At 31.1% G+C, this 25327-nt stretch overlaps 1 long non-coding RNA gene across 3 annotated transcripts; it reads right to left on the bottom strand.

Annotated features, from left to right (window-relative positions):
• Positions 1-1642: 1642 nt before the first annotated feature.
• LOC118187277 (uncharacterized) lies at positions 1643-23919 on the bottom strand. Of its 3 annotated transcripts, none has more exons than XR_004757908.2 (4): positions 23519-23919; positions 22941-23078; positions 17403-17483; positions 1643-1846 (listed from the first exon to the last, which is right to left on the bottom strand). It is a non-coding gene; the product is annotated as an uncharacterized LOC118187277 (long non-coding RNA). The 3 variants fall into 3 exon arrangements; XR_004757906.2 differs by having other exon boundaries at positions 23604-23918; XR_004757907.2 differs by having other exon boundaries at positions 23661-23918.
• Between the last annotated feature and the right edge of the window lie 1408 nt (positions 23920-25327).

Genomic DNA, 25327 nt, shown 5'->3' with positions numbered 1-25327 from the left:
ATATTTATGTAAAATAATAAATTATATTTTTATTTATTTACTTATTTTACTAACGTGTAGTAATCAAGAGCTGTGAATTTCTCTTTAACCTTCTTTAGAATTATATATATTTATAAACATAAATTTTTCCATCTAATGTATTTTTTTTTAAGGCTGCAGAACAAAATGTGAGTCCTATCAAACAGAAGAACCTCAAGCGATATTTGGTACGATTTTGTCAAGTTAGATAAAAAAATGCTGGTACTGCCAGCAGACAAATTTCTGATCTTTGGGATGGGATCTGCCTCAAATCTTAAATTTAATTTTACACTGCGTTTTGTAGAAGCAAAAAAATATCAATTATAGTAATATAATAATATAATCTTTAACAAAAGTCAGTTTAATTTTCATTATTTTTTAACTTTTAGCATTTTCTTATTCCAGAATTTTATTGTTGTTCTATGCAGAAAGGTTTTTTTTTAAGGGAATCTCAAAAGTACAGTTGAAAGAAACTGGTCCGGGGAATAAGAAGTTTGGTTAAGTTGATTCTAGTGATCCCACTCCTTGTTCAATTCTGTTTGCTTTCCCCATCTTTGTACACTGCTCTTGATCCATGCCTGTTCTGAAAGTATTCATCAAGGTCATTGTTAGTAAGCTGTGAGTCAGTCTTAAAAAAAAAAAAAAAAAAAAAAAAAAAACCTCATCTATTTCAGTGAGCAAATGGATCTGATCCCTTAAAGAGGCCCACCAGCGGCTGAGCGGTAAAGTCGCTGAACACTGGTAGTTCGGTCCGAGGTTCGAATCCTGCGAACGGGCTGGCTGCATGGGCGTTTTCGTGGTTTTCCCCACGTGTAGAAATTTTGGATGCCATGAACAAAGCAAACTTTCGAATTAAGTACCTCACTGCACGTTCCGTATCACAACGGATTACTTCCGAAAATATACTTGCTTATTGCTCAGTTTTCGAAAGAATCTGAAATCCTTATTCGACAAATAAACTTGAATTCTTTGAATTTATCTTAAGTACCATATTTATATCCAGCAATATTGTTTGAATCGTCCCTATACAAACAATATATATAGACCTGTAATGACTTACACTAATCTAGAATGTATATAAATAATTTTTTCTACGGGCTGGCTGCATGGGTGTTTTCGTGGTTTTCCCCATGTGTAACGTGTATACGAGCCAGTTTCCCTTAGAAAGTCCTCCACGAAGGCATCCCTCCCCTTAGGCAGATAGCCCTAGCCATAATTAATTAAATACACCTGATCCCTTAAAGGAGTGGTTTTGTATCTCTAGTGTGTTGCATTGCTCCACAATGCTGATTGGTGCAGCAAGTTTAATAATTTACACAACTTGCCAAACTACATTTGAATGCCATGGTATGTAGTTGTGGCTCAATTTTTTCTGAGTGCATATATATATATATATATATATATATATATATATATATATTTTTTTTTTTTGCAACAGAGTGTATATAACTGTGAAATATTTTATTATTTCTTTTAGAAGATCTGGAAATTAAGTTCAGCATGTTACAAAATATTTTACAAAAATAATTAATTTTTTTTTAAAGATTTATTCTTAAAAGTAAAGCTAAATGGTATAAACTTAACAATGATACTTATATAAATATAACATAAGGAACACGACAAATTTAAACTATTCAAAGAAGAATTTATTCAGAGAATTGATAACAAAGACATTTCAACAAATTAATCAGAAATGAATTTCTTCTTATGATGATCCATACATTCACCTTTTCTGTCAAGAGAACACCTCAGCCAGCATTTAATATGGTATTCAATGACTAAATAGGTTACACTAGTATAAAAAACCATCATCTTCATTAAACTGTGGCTGAAATTAAAAAATATATATATTATTCAAACTGCTTCATAAAAATATGTATGTATATCAGTATTTTGAGGATTTTCTGTTATTCAACTACTACAATTACAAAACTGACAAAATTTTTATTTCTCAAGACAAAAATGCATAATGAAAAGGAAACAAGGTTTTATTTTTATATAAATAAAATCTTTCAGTATTTAGATTTTCTCATTTAGGAAAATTTCTATTATTTCTCCGAGTTCAAAAAGTTCAATAAACTTTTTTTATTGCTGACACATTGAACTGATGTATGGTAGGGCAAGTCATGATATTCAGCTTTGATCTCTAATAAAAAAACTGACAATGATTAAGTTCACCAGAATGAATAAAATTTATTGCTGACACAACTGGTTCAGCATGACACGACAGATAGAGGTGTTTCTCAGAAAGAACCCACTGGTGAGTAATATAATGAATTATCAGTCTTGAGCATTTAGCTTCTTTACATGCCATAAAAATTTTCTATTCATTTTCATATTTTCTTTTAGTTGTTCCATTCATATTTTTACCACCATCACTTGTAACACATTTTAACTGATTCCATTGCTAATTGTACTGAGTTAGAGTAGTTCCTTGAAGATATTTTTGCCTTTAGTTATTCCATGAAGACTATTCATAGATGCTAATTCCTTGGTCACCTTAAACTCAGTATTGATCCCTCAAATAAACAGCAAAAATTAGGTAGCATTCATAATATCTGTTGACTCACCAACTGTTATTCAACTACTACAATTACAAAAACCACTTGAAATTTTTTGCCTTTTCTAGTAACTGACTGTTGATATGGCTCCTGATGCCAACTCTTCTAGCTATTGTTTTTGCTGGAAGATTTCTTCCATAATTTTTAAACTTTCATCAATACCTAGCTTTTCGTCAACACTGCAGTAGTCGTAGTGGAAATATGTCATGCCATCCTTTATTTCCTTAATGTTTTCTACTTTCACTTCTAACTCAACTGAACTTCCTTTGGATTCTTTGAGGATATTTATGAACGTTTCAAGTTTGGTAATTTTGCTCTTCATGTCTCTTTGGCAATTTAGTTGTGTTAATTAATTATATATATATATATATATATATATATATTGCTTTAAATGAGCAATAACCTCCAGCTTGATAGACCACTTATTATGGACTGTTTTCTGCTCATGAACATACAAATTTATTCTCTCGAGTATATTCAAAAAATGTCGCTAGAGGGCTGTTTTACAGAGGTAGATAGACAAAACTGATAGATTGAAACAAATCTATTTTCTCTGGGCACATTTCTTCAGCTACCACTATCAAACATGATTTAACCAATTCAATATGGGTAAATAGCTTCTCTTTCATAGCTAATAAATGAGCTATTTGTTTGACTTCGGTTACAACTTCATTATAATTTTTTACTTTTAAGAATAAATTGTGCTGCGATGTAGAACTCTTTTTTAAACTTTCCAATTTTAGCAAGCATTTACTTCTGTGAGTTTTGAATACTGTATTACAGCGTGGTCCAACCCTGCCCCGCAGGCAGCCCTCTTACTCATTTTGTTGGCAGTTGCCCTTCTTTATTGGGAAAAAAATGTCAGTTAAATATTTGGAAATATTTGGAAAAACTAAAGACCCTTCTTACTGCATTAAATAATAAATAACAAATATTATATTAAATAATAAAAATCATAAGGCTCAGACAATGAAAATTGTTATAAATATTGTAAATTTAATAAGGGGAGGCAAAGCATTTATTACATTTGTAGACAGTTTGGATGTTGAGTATGGTGACATTTCATTGTACTGTCAAGTGCGCTGGGTAAGTGCTGGAAATTGTCTGCAACAGTTTCTTGGGTTGAGGAATAAAATTCTTGCTTTTCTCAAAAAAGAAAACTTTGGGCACTAGTATCAAGAAAAATTATAAGAAATCCAGTTTTTACATAATCTTGCTTTTCTAACAGATTTAACAACCCATCTTTGAAACTACAAGGCAGAAAACAAAATATAGCCCAGCTTTATAGACATATTGAAGGCTTTTGCAAAAAAACTCAATGTAATGCAAATTGCACTGAAGGCAAATAATATGGCACAGTTCCCATTTTATCAGAAATGACACAAATGAACAAATAAATGACAAAGAAGAAAATGACACAAATGTTAGTATGTTTTATGAAATAATTATAGATATCAAGAAAGAGTTCCAGAATTTTGACTCCCTAAAAATAAAACTTCCATTGTTAAACAACCCCATGGAGATTGAAGTAAGTGAGGTGACTTGAGACCTTCAAATGGAAATTTGCGATCTTCAGGCAGATCCGAAATCAGGAAATTTGCGATCTACAAGACTAAAAAGTGTGATGTCACAAACCATTTCTGGAAACTGATTTCTAAAGAACATTTTCCCAAACTGCATAAATTCTCTTTGCAAATGAGTTTAGCAGTACACAAGTGTGTGAAAGTGCTTTTTCTGCTCTTAGACAAATTAAATCAAAAACTAGAAATTGCATTAAAAGTGCTTCACTGTAATCGAGCCTGAGACTTTGCCTTACTGAAATTCCAATGGACATTGATAAACATGTACCAAAAAAGCAGTGACAATCATCACATTAATTTCTAGACTGTAAAATAAAGTGATATACTAAACCAGTGACTAGTGATTTATATGTAATTTGTTTTCTTTCTTTAATGTCTCTGGCCCTCACTTTGCTACACTAACATTTGAATGGCCCTCGGTTAACTAAAGGTTGCGCCACACTGCTGTATTACATACTTAGATTGATATTGATGATGTATATTGCATTCTTTCAACACAGCTTTTATGTCATTACATAATAAATACAGTCAAAAGTCGTTAATTCATACACCCTTAATCCGGACCTCAAAGCTATAACTTTCCGCACATGCGTGACCTTTACGGCTGCGCATACGCGCGTGCGCATGCCCACAATACGTTTATGCATGCACGTTTAATGTATAACGGATGGTATAAGCTAAAATTATCTAATTATCTATTTCAGTTAATGTTGCAGATTGCATTGTTCCTTAATCTTTGAATTCGAACCGGCTTATTATTTTTTGCAGACGGTTAGAGCAATTTTATAAAAGTAAGCTTGAACTTTCGATTATGTCAAATAGAATTTCCGATGCTGGAGCTCCCAAAGGATATACAAAGCGGGAGTATGTTTCGATGTGCATCAAACAAAAAGTGTAATTGCTGCAAAAAATGGATAAAGGCATATCCTTTGTTTCTCTAACCATTCCGAAATCTGTTTATCAATTTCACCCTGCTCTGCGGCGGCGGGGGGGGGGGGGGATGCCGCGGCGCACAATGAATTGGAAGTTGATCTATCAGCACTATCCTTATCTTCAGGGCAGACGTTTTTATTTTATTTGGCTTATAATTCCTTACTAAATGTAGTATTTCATCTCGATGTACTCCGTCTTTGATATGATTTAAATCAAATTCCTCGTCATTATAATTTGCTTCCGATAGTGAAGAAAGTGACAGAGACGTTATTGAAAACGAAAAAATTTCGATTGACAAATTAGTCGGTATTCTCGACACAGCAATTATAGAACTTGAACAGTGGAACTTTGTAATTGAACAAGAAATTATGTTTGTTTATAGAATTAAAGAGAAAGTATTATCACATAAAACGAAGCAACTTAAACAACTTACATTCAAAGAAATGTTTAATAAAGTAAACAAATAATTAAGCTTTTTTTTTTTTTTTTTACTAAATTTTGATATCCTTTAGATCATAACTGTTCTTTATTTCATAAATTACGGTTTCATATTTTTAATTTTATAATTTCTGCATGCCATCTTACCAGATTTAAACTGATGATCTATAATCCGGAAAAATCGATAATCCGGAATCGCCGAAGTCCAGACAAGTCCGGATTAACGACTTTTGACTGTATAATACTTTATCATTTAATTCTATAAGGAAAAAGTTTACACCTCATTCTGCTTTAAAAGCATAACATTCAAAGTCCATTTTTTCTTCTTATCTGGTTCTTGAGGATAGCACCAGTTTTGCTATTTTAGGATTTAAGCAAGAAGATTGTAATATCGAATTTGTATAATCCTCTGACTTTTTTGGGAGGAGGAGGTGAAAGGAGCTCACAGTGTACATAGAAAAACAACAGTGGCAATAAATAAACAAATAAATAAAAAGTGTGTATTGCATTGAAAAAGAATGAAAAAAAAAAATAGGTGCATTGGATGCTTTGTTGAAACAGAGGAAATGATAATAAAACAAACGTTTCTCTCCAGTCAACGAGTTTCTAACTTTTTGGTAGCAGTGTAGCTAATCAGCAAGTAACTGAATTTTCATTAATAGTCTCTTTTTCAAATACTCTATTTTTTGAAGACACAAATTATAATTTTCAGTCTCACTTATACACAGTATATATTGCAAACTCCCATATTAGTATGCTAGTGCATGTGTTGACTAACACTCATAATTTGTTATGTGTAGATATAAATATACATACAGGTACATATAAATTCTAAATTTATTGCATGCTTCTTTTATTTTAAATTAAAGAATTAAATTAAACAAACCTAAAATATGAATATATAAAAAAAGTATTGTAACAATAACAGAAACTTGAATAAAATAATGAATGTGTTATTAGATATTATACATATAAAACAGAAATGATGACTAATAAAATCTCTTAAATAAACTACAGAAATTAAATTAATATTTGCTAATTACAAATTCATAATACTTAACGGCCACATTTTTTATTTAACCGAATATATATTTGTTCACTAATCTCTTTTATTTTTAAATGCAATGCATTACTGAAACTGTTTTTTGAAATTTTAATAAATGCTCATTATTGACAAACATTTTGCTCTTTGACACACATGCAGAATTTCCACTTTTCATCATTCTGTGATGCAACAGAATCTGACTTTAGCATTTACACCTTAAGAGTATCATTTGGGCCTATTAGTCTTAACATCACACTGTTTCTGTTATCAGTCTACTGGCTTTCAGATGTAAAAGTCTTAACTTAACTTAACAGGGAAGCTTGATTGTAATTAAGAAAGCATCATCAATCATACTTTTCCCTTTTACGAACTTGCAAATAAATTTTGCTAGTGATCTTTGGCTACATTTATGACTATCCTATCTGAAAACAGCTTATTTAACTATTTTTAAAAACAGCTTAAATAAACTAGCTTTATTTAAGTCTGAACCTACCTTTTCTGTGAGTTTTGAAGTTTGTCTGTGAGATTTGGTGTCCTTTTCTGTGTATATTAGTATATGAATATAAGAAAATATTTACAGTATTTAAAATAATAATTGTTGTAAAATTATTTAGATTTTTATCAGAGGAAACACGAAAAGTGAACAACGCCCTTACTGGCACTCAAACTCTAGATCTTCCAGTTGCTAGGCAGACATGTTTTTCAGTTACACCATGAAGGCACATGCTAAGGTGGGAGGAAAATCCTTACACTAAAAATGGTAAATTAATTTTTTGAATATTGAAGGTAGAATTAAATTGACAGCATTTTGAATTATATACAGAAACATAATTTTCCCCACAAAAACAGGGAAGCCTGATTGTAATTAAGAAAGCATCATCAATCATACTTTTCCCTTTTACGAGAAAAGTGATCTGAAACAGAGAAACAAATTTTGCTAAAAATTCATACAGGAAACTTTAAATGTGACATTTTTTTACTCAACGCTGACGGCATGTGCCTGGAGGCCCTTTTGCTTTTGGGGAGGTGAGGTTGGCTCCACTTTGTACAGTAAGGAGTCAAAGAATGACAGCATTAAATAATAAATAATTTACTTCAAATTATAAAATTTCAAAATCGTACCAGAACCTTCTAACATGGATCAACATTTTATTATAATTAGTATTAAATCATAGCTATAGAAAAGTTTTCTACTTATAGTCTCCTGCCATCGTCTTCCTCATACAAAAATTATACAGAATCACTTATTAGAAACAATTTTTCAATGAATTGAATGAATAGGTAATGAGTATCCAATTTTATATATTTTCCAAATACATAAACAATACTTAAAATTTTTTCTCTTGAAAGCTATGAATATTTATGTATATGATAGCATCAGTTTCATGTCTGGCAACATCATTTTTATTTTATGCCCATTTTTACTTCCCATAATTTTACATCAGATTTTCAAGCTTGAGTAGAATATAATTTGCTTACTGCATGCCATCTTCTTAATTATCTTTAAGAAATATGCTTTCTTTTACTAGATGATATTCAAATCTGATTTCACTTATAGTATTTATCTTCATTTTTATAAAAGCCAATAAAATTGCAGAAGCAAAATAAAAATATACTGAGAATTTTTCATATTTTCTACAAAATCATTTAAATATTTTCTGGCTCCTAACTGTTCCACCTGGATCAATGTTTTTCAAAATTAAAGCTGTAATTAATCCATATGTGAATATACAATGCATATTTTATCATCCAAATCACACTATTATTTAAATTCTATTTATATTGCTTATATTTCACTTGAACTTTCCTCCAGAATAAATGTAAAATCATTTGGAATTTACTGCCTTTGTTAAAATTTATAAGGTACTTCTTCCTCCTTCCAGCATGCCTGTTACGTCATTAGCTACACCTACACACCTTAGCCCTCTAGCGGCATTTTCTGTATATACTTAGAAAAAGAATAAAATTATTTATTAGTGGAATACAGTCTAAAAATAGTGGTCCATCTTGGACAAAGATCAGTACCCATTCAAAGTGACAAAAATAAATGCCCATTAAAAGCAGCAAAAATAAATGCCCTTTCAAAGCTGCAAAAATAAAATGGATAAATTAAAGTAACTAAATCGCCAAAGAGACGTGATAAAAAGCAGAATTACAAAACTGGAGACGTTCATGAATAACTTCAAGGAAATCGAAAGAAGTTCAGTTGAATTAGAAGTAAAATTACAGAAGGTCAACAAATTAAAAGTTGGCATGACTTACCTCTACAACGAATACTGCAGCATTGATGAAAAGCTAGATATTGATGAAAGCTCAAAAAGTACACAAGAGCTGGATTCATCTCTGAATAATATGGAGGTAAGAATTAAATATCTTCTTTCAATGATTAAATTAAATAATGCTTCAAAACGTACAGATGGTGGTAACATACTGAAATGTTACCAACAACATACTGAAAGTAATACTTCTGTAATGTAAAATTACCTGAAATTCCACTGCCAATATTTACGGGAAATTATGAAGACTTCAGTAGCTTTAAACAGCAATTTATTTCTTTAATTGGGGATAATAATAAACTGAGCAATTTACAAAAGCTCCATTATTTAAGGGCCGCCCTAAGGGGAGAAGCGAAACAAATAGAAACAGATCAAGATAGTTATAATTCACTTTTTAAAGTTCTTGAAGAAGCTCATTTTGAAAATAAAAGAGCAATTGCTGATTATCATATACAAAATATGTTAAATCATGAAAAAATCAACAATAAATCCCCAGGGAATTACATCATTTGTTGGATAATATAAAACGTAATTTGCACACATTGAAGGTTCCGGAATTTGAACGAAGTAACTTATCTGATGCTATATTAATGAGTATATTGCTTCAAAAAATTAATAAGAAAATGTGTAAACAATTCGAGTTGACATTAAAAACAAAAGAAGTACCTGCTTTAGATGAATTCTTAAGCTTTCTGGAAAACAGAACTTTAGTTTTAGAAAGTTTGTATAAAAACGCTAATCAGAAACCAGTGCTGCGTAAAAATATTCTTTCAGATCAAGGGAATATAAAACCTAAGAGTTTAATTGTAAGCACAATTAGAAAAAATATGAAACTCTATTCTCTGTGATGTGGAACATTCTTTACACAGATGTTCTAAAATCCTTAATATGAGTGTCTCAAAACATAACCAAATAATTCAAGAATCGAAGTTGTGCCAAGATATGTTTTAAATTGCATAAGGGACCAAATTGCAAGTCAACCTTTACATGTAGAATTTGTAAAAATTGCGATCATAATAGTTTAATTCATAGTCAATCAAAACAGAAGTTTCTCAGACTGTTTTAAATGAGTCATCGGCAATTGCCGCCGAGAAGAATGAAAAAGATTCCCTATCTGCCTCAATTGCGCAACAGTCTACGGAAGTGTTAGGTGACATATTAACCAACAAACAAAAGTAAATAAACTGGGTTACTATGTGCGGTATCATTATTTGTTGAAACGTGTGGGAAAAAAGTAAAATTAAAAGGGATATTGGATTCTGGAAACAGGTGCAATATATTAACTACTAAAGCGGCTGATGCTTTGGAACTGAATAAACAAAAAATAAATACAACCATAACGGTATAAGTGGAGGTGAATATTTTGTGAAAAACAAAACAACCACAACAATCTCAAATGAAAATGGTGATTGGTGTAGGACTTCATCCTCTTTTTATTTTACTTGCTACGGGGCTTACATCTACAAATAAAATGGATATTTCTAAAATAGATTTACCAAAGAAAACTAAACTAGCAGATCCCGCCTTTCATATGCCTAGCAAAATTCAGGTATTATTGGGGTGTGAATTATTTTTTGAATTGTTAAAAGCAGATTCAGGTCATTTGATGGTTCACTGTTGTTAAAAAATACTGTGTTTGGTTATTTAGTGACAGGTTCGATCAAAAATTCAAATTCTTATCATTTTTTGTCTTAAGCATTCCTAATTTTTCATGTCTCAAGCATAAAAACAAAAACAAACAACAACACACACACACACACACACACACACACAAAAAAAAAGCTGGTGGACAATAACTCATCACCACAAGGAGTTGGCAGTTAAGTCCCCTAATCCCCAGTTGCTCTTTAAAAACGGGGTATATAAGGATTTTCTCTGCCATCCAGCATGCCTTCATGGTGTAATGGTAGCACACTCGGCATGCATTCAAGAGGTCCAGGTTCAAGTCCTGGCAAGGGCCCTGCATATTTTTCACATCTCCTGCTTCAAAATAACCTAATGATTCTATAAATTTCTTGGTTATTTTCAGTAACTCTGCCTACATGGACAAATCTTTCAGTTTTAAAAGAATTTAGGGAATGGAGATGCATACAGTATCTTTTTTAGGGTTCAAATATCCCTGTCAAATTTAGTCTAAATTAATTGAATAATCTACAACATGAAAATTAAATATGATAAATAACCTAGCAGTCAAATTACCTAAAACCTGGCATTTTGACATTTGACATTTTTTGGTCTATTTTCATGTATATGAAATTGTATATGTATTCATTTATATGAAAATTACATACGGCTTTTTATAATCTTCATTAAAAAATGGTTTTGCCACATTACCTACAAACTTATGATGCAAATGACAGTCATTCTCAATTTCCATAGTAAGTAATCTGTAAAAATGCCTTTACTAGCATTTAATAGACACTCATGCTTGGTAACTGCTGCACCATGTTTCTTAGCAAAACATCTCAAGTAGATAACCTAAATCAGCAACTTCTGCATACATGAGAAATGAGGCGTAATCTCAGATGCATATACGTAGCTCGGGCTAGTCAACATATTTTATTTAATATTGAAAAATTGTTTAGAAATACATTTTGGAATAATAAATATCATATATTTCAAGAGAGTAATTATATTTACTCTGAAATTTCTTTGTAAACAATGTCAAGAACAGGTATAGGCAGAAGTGAATGGGGCAACAGATGTTTAGCATTTATTGTAGAAGTATATAGTCCTACCGCACTAACTGTGCAATTCTATCTCAGTTTTGAAGGAAAGCGTTCGGGGGTCCAAGGGTCTCTCACCCCCCTTTTCTCCAACACCAAACTCTCGGGAGTTCTTTTGGCTTGTGCTGTATTTTGAATGCCTCACCACCACACAAATCATTACACCAGAAGACAGAAAACCATCAAATTTAAGACTGAATAAGGAATTTAAAATGGCATTCTAAATGCATTTTTCTTGAAAGATTTTTTTTCCCCCCCTCCTACGGCTTGATATGTAACATGAAAATTCAGTGCAGTTTACTGGCATGCTATATTATCAAGAAATCCTGAAAATGACTTTCAGGCAGTTTAGACTTTTTTTTTTATTATGCTTTATTTTTTCAATGTCATAAAAGTATAAATTTTTGCCCTTTTCCATCTGTATTAATATTTTTTAACTTCTAAATTTATGTCACATTTTCTGCAATTCTGTATTGTTTATATAATTTTAAAATTAAATTGCATAAAAGCATATTAATTTCAAATCACAAAATTTAATTAGATTACATGTATGTTGCTAATAATAAAATTTTGATTCATGAAATGAAGATTATTAATTATGCTAGAATTGGTTTCTTAATTTTAATTAAACTTAACTATTATATGAAATGTAAATATTTTTTAAATCAAAATGATGTCACCAAATATTAAATGTATGTTGCTAATAATAAAATTTTAATTCATGAAATGAAGGTTATTAATTATGCTAGAATTGGTTTCTTAATTTTAATTAAACTTAACTATTATATGAAATGTAAATATTTTATAAATCAAAATGATGTTAAAATTCTTTATTACAGAAAAAGGTCATCTATTCTGAGAAATGTCCAAAGGTTTTATTATAAGAGCTTATTTATGTTACAGATTATTTTATAATTTAGACAAGGATACAGAATTCTATTTGACAATAAAATTTTAATTTATTCTTTTTGATCCCCAAAGAAAATTTTGTCTATTTTATAATGTTGACAAATATTTCTAAAATTCTAATCTGGAATTCTAAAAAAGTTTTACCTTATTCCATTAAAAAAAAAAAAAAAAAAAAAAGAAAAAGAAAAAAAGAAAAGAAAGAAAGAAAAAGATTTTCTATAAACTGGATGTAATGTTTTCGGTAGATTCTATTATTTAATACCTCCATCAAATATTTACACTCTATAGAATCTTTAATATAATTTTACAGAAGATATATCCTTGAAAACATTCATTATTTTTAGTCACTATTAAGTAGTAGCATTAGTCACTTTCAAGGAGTTGAACAAAAGACACAATGATCTGAATATAAGGACCAAAATCAATTTGTTAAACCATTATGACCAACTCCCAATAGTGAGTCAACAAAATACTGCTTTTAAGTTAAATATTTCTCAACCTCTCCGATCAAAGATTTTGAGGAACCATGGAGATATAATTTGCAAATCAAAATAAAATTGAATTAAAAACATGAAAGAGATGCATAGTGGGAATGATCACAATGTAAAAAAAGTACTGAAGATTTGTTTTACAAATATTCTTGAAAAATATTTGGGAGTTAAGTGTTGCTTGATGTAGCAGAAAGCTGAAGAATTAGCCATAAAACTTTAAAAGGTGATTTTTGTAGCATCAGATGGCTGATTTAGTTGACTGAAAAAAGGTCAAAATATTGTTTATAAATGCACTAATGGTGAAGAAAAAAATGTTAATTGTTGCAAGAATAAGGTTGTCAAAAATGGCCTAAGCCTTCTATGACACACTGTCCTGAAAACACTTAGAATGCCAATGAAACATGTTTATACTGAAACATGTCTATTTTTAATGCCAATGAAACAGGTAAGGCAATGAAACACACAATTCTGGACGCATGATTTTTATGCGCTATTTCAATGGCTGTCACCAAATATGTTTCTGGAGACAATGTATCCCATCATATGCAATGATCACAATTTGAGTGCAGGCATCACAGACATATATCTGACATGTCAGAGATATGTTTCCCTGGATAAATGGACTGGGGCAGATGACACAAACTAGCAGAGATACTTCTTTGGACATATAGACAGGGCTTTATTGACATTTGCATGGCACATAATGAAAATTGTGCTTATAAAAAGTACTGAAGTTGTATATTTGTCAGCAAATATCACAGCCATAATCCAACTATATAATTAAGGAATTATTAGAGTGATGAAAGAACATTATTTTCCTGAAATGAGCATGTGTTCTAGATAATATACACTGATGAGCCATTACATTATAACCACCCTGTCAATAATATGTAAGATCACCTTTAACCCTCAAAACTGCTAGCACCCATCATGGCATTGACTCCACAAGGTGCTGATAAGTAGTCTGAGGTATCTGATACCAAGCACTCACTAACTGGTCTTGCAGTTCCTGCACATTGCGAGTGGGTAGTGTGGCAGCATGAATTTGGTTCTTCAGGTGGGATGACAAATGCTCTATTGGATTAATGTTAGGCGAATTTGGATGCCAAGACATGAATTGAAATTCACTGGAATGTTCCTCAAACCACTCCCTGACAATTCGACACTAATAACAAGGTGCATTATCCCATTGGCAATCACCATCCCCCCGCCGGAAATACTGTTGTCATAAATGGGTGAACCTGGTCTGCAATGATGTTCACGTAGTGCACAGATTTCAGAGATTGTTCTATGGGGATGGCTCTTTAATGTGCTCCAAGAAAACATTGCCCACATCATAATACCCTTGCCACTGGCTTGTCTTCATCCAACTGTGCATCAGGGAGCCAGAGTTTTGTTGGAAATTGCTGTATTAGCACACACCCTTCGATGTGCTGGACCAGAAAATAATACGATGCAGTGGACCATGCAACTTTCTTCCATTTCTCTAATGTCCAATTCCAATTTTCTTGGACCATTGCAGATGCAGCTGGTGATTTTGTTCCTGGGCATGGCCACTGTTATAGATGGAGGGTGGTCATAATGTAATGGCTGTTTAGTGTAGATGATGTGGATATATAGTATGGATGATGTGAATATATATACTATAGATGCAAAAGAATTAACAAGGAACACTTGCCATCTTGATGCTTTGCATTTGCTGAAGATGTCTTGGAACCACATTTCAGAGAGGAAAAAAAAAAATTAGTAAGGAACTTGCTGAAGATGTCTTGGAACCACATTTCAGAGGGAAAAAAATCAAAGAAAGAACTTTTTTAAGCATGTCAACGTTTTAATAAATTATAAAATACATGAAGTTGAAGAAAAATTAAAAACAAATTGTCCAGCTAACTTGAATTGCCAGGAGTTTATTGCTTGCGTGGATACTGATGAAAAACTCAAGTTGCTGCATCAATGAGAAAACAAAATATTTGTCAGCGGTGTTTTGAAACAAATCCAAGGACATTATCTGATAAACTTTCTGAAGAAGAAGAAAATGGTGAAATCGCTAAATTTCCTACAAATAATTAAGATGAGAAATGCCCAATGAATATTAAGATTAGGCATGCAGCATCGACCAAATAATTTCCACATGCATTATGAATATAAACTTTTGCGTATCCTTTGCAGATAATCAACTATTTAGGCTTTTTTTTCCCCCCAAAGTAAAATGCTGTTAAAATAAGTATTTATATGCCTCTTACAGTTATATTAAATTAGTTAAATTTGTTTGATATTTAGCAGAATATTTTTCTCATTACTTAGTGTTATCATTCATTTAACAGTCTTGGATAAATGTGATCACATTATGCAGTATAAAATAAATATCTCATGCATCACCAGGGTTCATAGCCACATTTTAGTTGAAAAAATAAGCACCTATAAGCACTTTTCAAGCACATTTTAAGAAAAAAAATAAGCACCTGTATAATTACATTATACACAACTGCATAACCTTAAAAATTAGACTTGTAATTTAAAATATGAGAAATGCAGTATTTATTAAGAGAGAATAAGCATTACCTCAACCATGGGAAATAATTACTTTTTTTTTTTAAAATTTTAATTAACAGTTCAATTTACAGAACTAGTTTACAATGAGAGAAAAAAAAACTATGCAGAACTAGCCTATATTACAAGATTTAATGATGAAATTTCGGTTCAAAATATAGAAAAAAATTAATAATAAGGCATATTTACTGTATTCGATTGGAACCTAATAATAAATACAATTTATTTTTCCACTCATATTGATATTTAAATAATTTAAATCTAAATTCTGAACATTTTCTAAATTTTCATTGTATTCAGTTTTCCCTTAACAGATATTGCAAGCAAAGTAATTTAAGTAAAAAGAGGAACATTTCTGAAATCAGAAGACAGAAATTTGCTTCATGCAGTCATATCCTTTAACAGTAAAAGCTTAACTAACCCACATACTTGAAATTGGCCAATATTCGGACAGTCGAGCGTAACTTGAAAAAGAGGAGCAGGGGGGGGGTAGACTGTAGCCGCTCTTTACATTTTTCCACTAAATAAATGCTTTTGACATTTCGATATGTGCATCATATAAAAATAAACTAATAGAACTGAAAAATATTCTGCTTAGCAAGCACAGTAAAACTCTTTTAAGTGTTCATAAACACATCTCAGACAGAACAAATTAATTATCTCTGCAAAATATCGCAAACGTTATTGCACAATACGTGCGCCGTAATTCTACCCTATGTGATATTACGCAATCGGAATCAACAGCTGCCGGTATTAGGAGAATAAAGAAGTAAATAACTGGGGTGTTTTTCATTCTAATTTTCAACAGATGGTGTTAAATTTCCGGAATAGAATTATTTTTCGCTTGGGTTGGTAGACCGCAGAACTTTTAGTCCTATTCAATCCAGATTGGAAAGTGACAAAAAAAAGTCCATCACTTGTTTTGCAGCGAACTGCAATGGTTTCAATATTCGAGATTTTGCAGAGAAAGGGGAGTACTTTATAATGTATTGGCCAAAAAAATGAAATTATTTTGACTATTCGATTACTTTCCTTTTATTTAAGCCATTCCGAATATTATTCCTTAGAAAGCTAATCTGTGTGAAAACACAACCATTTTTGCAAGTTTACTATACTTCAGCAGTTACTGCAACTATGTTATTATAAACATTCATACATATGCTCATAATATAAGCATAACGATCATAATAAACACGAATATGAACTGACCAAGCGGAACGAGAATGCAAATTATTAAGATCTTGATAGAAATTCAAGCGTGTGTAATATTTGGGTGGGAGGAAAAGAATGCCAAATGTAACAGAATTCTACTGCTTTTGCAATTCTTTGACCAATAGAACGACGAGCACCTGTCTGTACTCTTCGTGCACACCAAAGGTTATGTTAATGCAGAGAAAGGGGGAAAAGCTATTTCCGGGAGTATGATTCACTATTTGACATTCTATATTAAGAAGAAAAGTTGTTTATTTAGTTTCGGCTTTGGTGCCGGGAAAAATAGCGCGTTCATTAAAAAAAAGCACTAAAAGCAAAAAATAAGCACTAAAAACAAAAAAATAAGAGCTTTAAAGAAAAAGTAAGGACCTATAAGGGCCTTTATATTTTATTTTCAAATATAAGAACTTATAAGCACTTATAAGGACCGCTACGAAACCTGATCAACAATTAATGATACGGTCCTCTGTTTTTGATTTTTATTTGCAAATGACTGAATTTTACCACAAACTGAAAACAGGACTACCTTTTCAAGGTCTTGAAAGGGAAGAGAAATATCAAGAAATATCTGTGTTTTTTCAAGTTAATAAATGAGAAGAATCATTAAGAATAATTCAAAACTATACACATAAATATTTAATAAATTAAATAAAACATACTCACTGATCTTAGGGAAGTCAATAATTTTACACTTTGAAGCTTTTTTATTCCAACTATCACATGGTTTTATTTTGTTTCTTCAACCTAAATAAATACAAATAAACAAAATGTATGAGAAAATTTTTTTTCATATAAATTTTGGATATAGAAATAATTAATGTACATAGACATATAATGAAAATGTTTAATTGATTAAGAATACAATAAAACTTTACCATTGGATGACAAAATAAAAAAATAAAATAAAAAAAAAAAAAAAAACAAGTATCATCATTAAAATTAAACAGTACATTTAAATAAGCAAAAGACAGTCTGATATCGCTGCACAGCAAATTTTGAAGGCACATCAGTAAGTACTCTAATAAAAGAACTAATGTAACTACATTTGTACCACTTAATCTAAATTTTTAATATTTTATTGGTCATATGGTTACCTCTGATGTGACTACCCCCCCCCCCCCCGAAAAAATAAAAAAGTCCTGTGAAAGCCAGCTGTGAAATAATCTCAGTTTAGGAAATACATTAAGAATTTTATGTGGAATTTATTAACAATCAAAATAATAATACCATTAATTTAAATAAATTATTAGAAGCTTTTTGCAGAGCATCACAAATGAATTTGTGATATTCCATGAAAATATTTGACAATGACCAACCACTGATACTCATAATATTCTGAAACAAAATTTCTGATAATGGGAATTTAAGTTCAGATTTCTTTACAAAATGGCTTTATTACATTATTATAGACAGAACAAAGAAAGGATTTAATTAGCTGTTCTGAGTTACCTTCCATCTCTGAAGAAAGAAATGAACTTCAAAGTAAGAAAGAAGAGAGGTAAAGACATATTTTACAATGAAAGCCAATGATGTAGCATGGCATAGCTGCTAAAAAGCACTGTGAGAAGACCCCAGATGATTACTCTTTACTTTAGAAGAAAAAGATATGTAACCGTGTAAATGTAATGAAATACATGCTTTTCCTTGACATTGTTATAAATATTTTTTTCTACCTTTTATTGCTAAGAATACCTATCATGAGCTATCAAAAATAGCTTCACTGCAATTAATTTCAATAGATGATATTCTGTTCTATCATAATATTTCATTCTTAAAAAAAATGAGTAAAGAAAATTTTAGCAGTATAGAAAGTTACAGTGTTACCAATAATCCTTTTTTGTGATTAACTTGATTATTATATTCAGAGATGATAGCAATATATATATATATATACATATATATATATATATTGTAGAGACAATTAGGTTATTTTTTGAAAGCAGGAGAGATGAAAAATGAGGAATGCCCTCGCAGGGACTTGAACCACGGACCTTTCAAATATGCACCGAGTGTGCTGACTATTACACCACGAAGGCAGGCTAAGAAGGTGGGAGAAATACCTTATAATATATATATACAATAATCAAGTGAAATAAAAAGTGAAAAAAAAATTGATTCTAATGAGGATTATATTCAAATCAACACTGATGACACAAATTACCTACAATTACTTTGTTTAAAATTACAAGATGCTAAATTATTGGAAATGTTCAGAAGCTTATAGATTATTTTAAGAAACTTTTATGGATGAATTTATAATATTAAACTCATACTCTTATGAAAGAATTAAAAAAAAAAAAAAAAGGCTTAACAACCAGGTCCATGTGTAATGGAACTGGTAAGATATCTCACATGAAGAAATAAGTATATTTACAAGGTTGATTTTGAATGCAGCTGCATTTCCAACAAATATAAGAGAATACGGTACTTTTCCGTTTCGCCGGCGCAAGCGATAAAGACGCCAATAATGGTACAACCGATGCCAAACGGAATATTCTCGCTGGTAACCTTTTACGCCTCATTCAAATAGTTCAGTTTTATGTCAAGGCCATTTTCGGCAATTTAATCAATTAGGATGCAATCACAGCGCTTACCCGAAGCCGAAAATATAGAAAAGGTAAAGTCAAGGGCTAAATTCATCAATTCTAATGAGAATGCATTAGCAAAGTAAAGCACTGCAGTTTTACATAATTTCTGAGTAAGCTATTCGTACGAATTGAAGTATTTCTTGCATTTAAACTTGTGTTCCAAATTAAGATTTAACTTGAAATTAATGTAGATAATTACTGAGAGCATTATATTTTTGTAGAGTAGTATACGTGAGATGAGATCGCTTGGGGTCACGTGATATGCAGCGGCGAAACAGGATGTTGAACCATGAAAGCATAGTAAATTCTTAAATTAATGTCTTTTTATAAATTTATTGTCTTTATTTATTGGCTTTTTATATAATTTTAAGCGAAATTAAAATGTTTATGCCTTCAAAAAAAGAATTCTGAGGACTAACATTTTTTTAATATTTTTTGTGTGTATAATGTATGTTGTCGCCAATAAAGTCTGCTTGGCGAGATTTGCGCCGGCGAAACGGAAAAGTACCGAGAATACTTTTCTAAGGACTTTGCATGCAAGATTACTTTTCTATACATATATTTAAAAGACCATGCTCCTACCTCAAATAATCTGGATGCCCTATTTGAATCAAAAATCATGATAAGAATTAAAAAGATAAAAATATTCTACTCATGTAAAATTTAAACAAAATTTTATTCCATGAAAAAGAATGAGGGAAATTGTTGTACCATTTAAAAGAAAGATTCAGTTATTTAACTAACACTTTCACCTGTTAAATGCGAAATATGAATGTACATAGCTTTCTGGTAAATTCATATACTGGATATATATATATATATTATATGCTATATATATTTTGCCCCTATGCCCAAATTTTTTATATGTCCGAACTAATGCTAAGTTATGTTCAAAATGCTAACATCTGAGGAGGGTTAATAACAAAGAAAATAGAAAGGATTCATAGCAAAATTAAAATTAGTTAAATATATTTCGTAAAACTTTTAAAAACTATTACTGATATTTTAATTTAAGACTCAAAATAATGTATTGCATCTAAATAAGTGAATAGCAGGAATCATCTTTGATTTTTATTGCCTTATTACACAGCAATATTCTTAATATATACTTTTGTTCAAAACTGAAACTTGATAAAATATTTTGAATCAAATATGAATTAATTAATGTCTGTACTCAAAATTTATCATATTAAAAAACTCTAATTCTGTCTTTTGAAAATGACAGCATTATTATGCTGATCTCTCTCTCTTATACAAATGTGCATAAACTTAAAGAAAAGTAATCACTATTTATTTAAGATAACAGTGGGAAACAGTTTTAAGTTAAGAAATTACAAAGAACCCTTTTACCAAAGCAATATATCACTATATTTTAGAATACATTTGTGTGCGTACAGCTGAATGTTTAAAATATCAAAATGTTTTAAAAAATCACTAAATCAAAAAGAATAGAACACATAAAAGACTTAAACTGAAGAATGTTAAATATTAAAAAAGAAAAAAATACAAGGTATCTATAACATGCTCATAAAAGAAAAATTGCAAACTGCAAAGGCATAACTTTTCCTTTGAAGTTTTTTCATGACAGAAGTTTAAATTTTTATTAAAAGAGAAATTCTTTAAACTTTTATGAAAAACTGAAAAATAAAACTCATATTGATTATCTCACACTTGGATCAATATGGCGGGTGGAGGGGGGGAGTAACCAAAACCATTAAATGATATGAATAACTTATTTATTCATTATTTTCTTGAGTGGTTGACAGCTTTTTGCATGCTTAATGTTAAATTCTTAATCTACATGACATGGATATTTGGTGGCTTTCTTATGAGTGATAAGATCTCAGTGGTCATATAAACAAAAACAAAAAGAAAAAACACGTATTTTTTTATATGTTTGGGAGAGGCACAAATGAGCCTACAAAAGACCACACTATTTGGAAAAAGTAAATGTGGGTGGTGATTTCAAGTTATCGAGTCACTGGACCCCATTTCTTCAAAGATGAATATCGGGTACTTAACGTGTTATCATAAATATCTTAGTAGGGGTCATCAAATCTTCAGAATGTGCCTAACCATACATATAACCATTCTTTAGGCAAACATGTTCATAGCAATCTTTTAGTCAAACAACATCGCCATTTTCGTATGTGTTGTTTCTGTTGTATACCAAGTTCCAATGGTTTTTGTATACAAATCAGAATATTTTTTGCCTTAATTTATAATATTGTTGCATTTTCCTTTTTCTGCTGACACCTGTTGTTACGTTATTTTCTTCCTTCACGTTCATACAGGGTTCGTAGATTTGGAGTGAATAACGATGACACTTGATGAAGTATCGAAACACACTTTATTTAGCCAATATTAATCAGGACAGCTCCAATAACACTTTTTACAGTCGTCGAAGATCTACTCTAAACACGCTAGAACAATCAATGACACAGCCTTCACACTGTCAGGCAATAATGGTGGAGACAGCTTCACCGCAAAGCTCCCGATTCTGCTCGGTCGTTCTCGGAACTTCACACACTCTCAAGATTCTCCACGCTACAAATCGCGATGCACTCGACGACACATGAGCACAGCTTATTTACTGTGTTACTCAACGACACATAAGCACAGTGACAGGGTGATTTCTCGCCAAATGTGGCAACCCTGCCTTCCCTTGTCATTTTATGACAACCCTAAAACTGCTTTGAGGGGAAGCCATCTCACTGCGCCTTGACATTTCGTAACAATATGCACTTGTGGAATTTGTCATCAATGGGAAAAACTGCGGTAAAATTTCTACATGAATAGATAATTTTACTGCTAAATCTCTAAAGAGAACAATAAGAAGATGCATTTGGTAGATAGCCAGTATTCCCAAGGTTTTTGCAATGCTGAGTTTGCAATTCTCTGATTTTTTTTTAAAAATTTTACAATCTGAAATTTTCTTCCTACAAACCCATCTAAACGGTTTTTACGTTCAACTAGATGCATATTCTTCCTACATACAGGACACTTATAATGGCTACTAAGTAAACCTTCATTTACACACCAGTCAATTAAAGCTTTTTTCCCCTTTCGCTTCAAATCGTACAGAAACTTCAAATTAATCTTACTACATTCGGCCATTCTACTGTCTAAAGAATCAAACCAACACACACAAAAAAAAAAAACGCTTACAAAACATCCCATGATTCAAATTTCCCAGAATCATGCACCCGATTATGTCACAATAGGGTTTCCATAACATTAAACTACTCAGGCTACCATAAATGAAATAACAACTTGGCGATAAATCAAACGAAAACTTCGCCATAATACAAGGGGTACCTTAAAGTCTATACTCGAAGCACTGATATCAAACAATTAAAAATATGTGGCTATGCCTTTGATAAGATTATTCAGTTTAAATACATTGTGATAATTAGTATTGATGCAAATGACACAGATGTTGATGTTGAGAACAGATTTATTATGGTAAACAAGTGCAAAGACTCGAAGCCAATTCAATTATGCATATCAACAACATTGGCAAGACTAAATACTGTACATACTACAAATCTATAAGACTAATACATAACTAACTAATACATAAACAACCCAATATTATAAAAATCATAGTTACCAAATTAGAGGTAGCCCGACAAAGAGGATGATTTTCTATAAACTGAGTTGATAGGAGGTGAGGGAAAAGGAGTAAAATGCTACAAAATGTCATATACAATTGAAATCCATAGCATCCTTAGCTTCTAGGTTGTAGCATCTAAGGTGAAATAAGCAGATTAAATAACATATAAATTAGTCCATTATTTAAATATAACATTTCGTCAAAATGGTGTCATAGTAATATCTGACAGCACAAATTTATAAGATTTGTTAATCAGATGTTAATTAATTTAAAATTTGTTAATCAGATGATAAAAATCATGGATCATGGATTTAGAAAACTTTAGACTTTAAAAATTGTTTATTACAAAACTTTTTTTAAGTTAAAAAATATTAAAAAAACAAAAAATTATTTTATTTCAATATTATTATTATTATGTTTTACTTTTCACATGAAATAATAATAACAGCTGCTTTTGACTATTCAAAATACCAAATCTTTACTACTAAATACAATTATAATAACTAAATAAATAAAAATATAATAAAACTTTTCTTGTTTTTGTCCTTTTTTGATCACAAAATATTATTACGAACATTAAAGTACGAAAAAAGTAAAATGGAAGCAATGAAAAGAAATTAAAGTCTTTTTAAATGTTCATGTGACACTTCTTTTAATTACATCAGATGCATTCTTTTAGTTAGAGGGTATTCCGTTAAATTTACACATTTCGCATACGTTGTTTGATTTTGGTGAGATTCTAAAACTCTTCCATTCGATCGATATGAAATTGGCATATTATTGGGCTTACTACCGCAGAGAATTATGATAATTCGAAATCATATCGATACTGAGACACACTTTAATACACTGCATTTTCACACCAATACGCAAAACTCTTCCTCAGAATTTAAAATCAAAAACGCTTTCATTAGATGGAGGATTCAAAAATCAAAATAAAATACGTCGCGCCGCACAATTTACTGCAGCACTGCTTTATAGGTCTTTTGGCCCAAAGGAGAAAATTAGCTAATAGTGCGGAATTGAATTAGAAAGAAACACAGAAGACCAAAATTAAATTAGTAATTTAGAGTGTCGTTTGAATGAGCATTCAGGATTATAAAATACTCGTTCCTTGCCATTTCGCAGAAATATTATAGTAATAGGTAAAAGTATCGGGTGCTCCGTGATATTTTTGGTGATTCTTTTTTACGCCAAGAAGTAATGTTTCCAAGATGGCTGTAGACAAAAACAATGCGTGAAACATAAGTTGAAAAAATAACAAAAGTTTGTTTCGATACATCTCGTCGTCAGTATCGGATGAGTGTAGCACATACAATTCCTTTATGCAATTAATATAATCCCGGAACGGATCTTTATCTTCCTGATCCTGGCACCGGCGATGATCCTTAGGCTTGATCAAACTCATACCTTTCATACAAACTGAACATTCATACCAGGATCAATTAAACATTCATTCATAGCAGTCAATTAATAACAGCTTTCTTACCCTTTCGCTCTAAATTTTGGAAAAAAAAAAAAAAAAAAAGACTATCTTGCCAGACATAATTTTTTGCGAAGATGACGGAACAACGATTAATGAGAAGCAGCCATCTATAAAAAACAACAGTCAATAAGGCAATTAGAACTCCAATAATTCAAAATACGATGAAAATTCAGAATACCTCATTTATACTCCCTGAACATAATACGGCCGATGCTATTCACACAAGGCCAACTAGATATCTACAGGCTAAGGCTACTATAAAGGGGAGCTGAATCATCATCCATTTTGAATCTAACTTGTTGGTATTCGCTATTGGATTAGCACTGATTTCTTGACATATTTGTGGATCGATTCCGACCTAATTTTCAGAAAAATGGGTGGTTGTGCTGCACCAAATTGTTCGAATCAATCTAAAAATAACTTTAGGATGTTTCGTTTCCCTAGAAATGAAGAAAGACGAAGAAAATGGATAGTTAATTCTCGTCAAGATCAATGGATCCCGGGCCCAGGAGCGTATCTTTGTGAGGTAAGTTCAGCTTCGTATTTTTCTATAGAATGTTAGAAAAATTACTCTTCTTGGTACTTTAAAATATGTATTTTCATTTAACTGTCACTTATTGACGATCAACTGATTTTATAAGTACAAAATCAACTGCGGAATGTGTATGTGTTTGTGCAGTAAAATATCGTTGTTTCTTTTGTTATCGTGAAAAGTTTATACCGTTTGTAAAATTTGTATCATACATTTCATGTAAACTTTGTGCTCAGTTAGAAATGTGATGTGCCTTTTTCTTTTCTTTAATTTTACTGTACGATTGGTGATTTAAAGTAGCATTCTATGTTTTGATTCTGATGTATTGTCGCCAAATCGGATATTTGGCGCCAATGTTAAAAACTG

The sequence above is a fragment of the Stegodyphus dumicola genome, chromosome 4 (genome assembly GCF_044657685.1).
Source record: "Stegodyphus dumicola isolate Sdum_Otavi_A_Nest chromosome 4, ASM4465768v1".
In the NCBI taxonomy this organism is placed as follows: domain Eukaryota; kingdom Metazoa; phylum Arthropoda; class Arachnida; order Araneae; family Eresidae; genus Stegodyphus; species Stegodyphus dumicola.
Note: the sequence above shows the minus strand (reverse complement) of the source record. Positions and strands in the feature narration are given on the sequence as shown.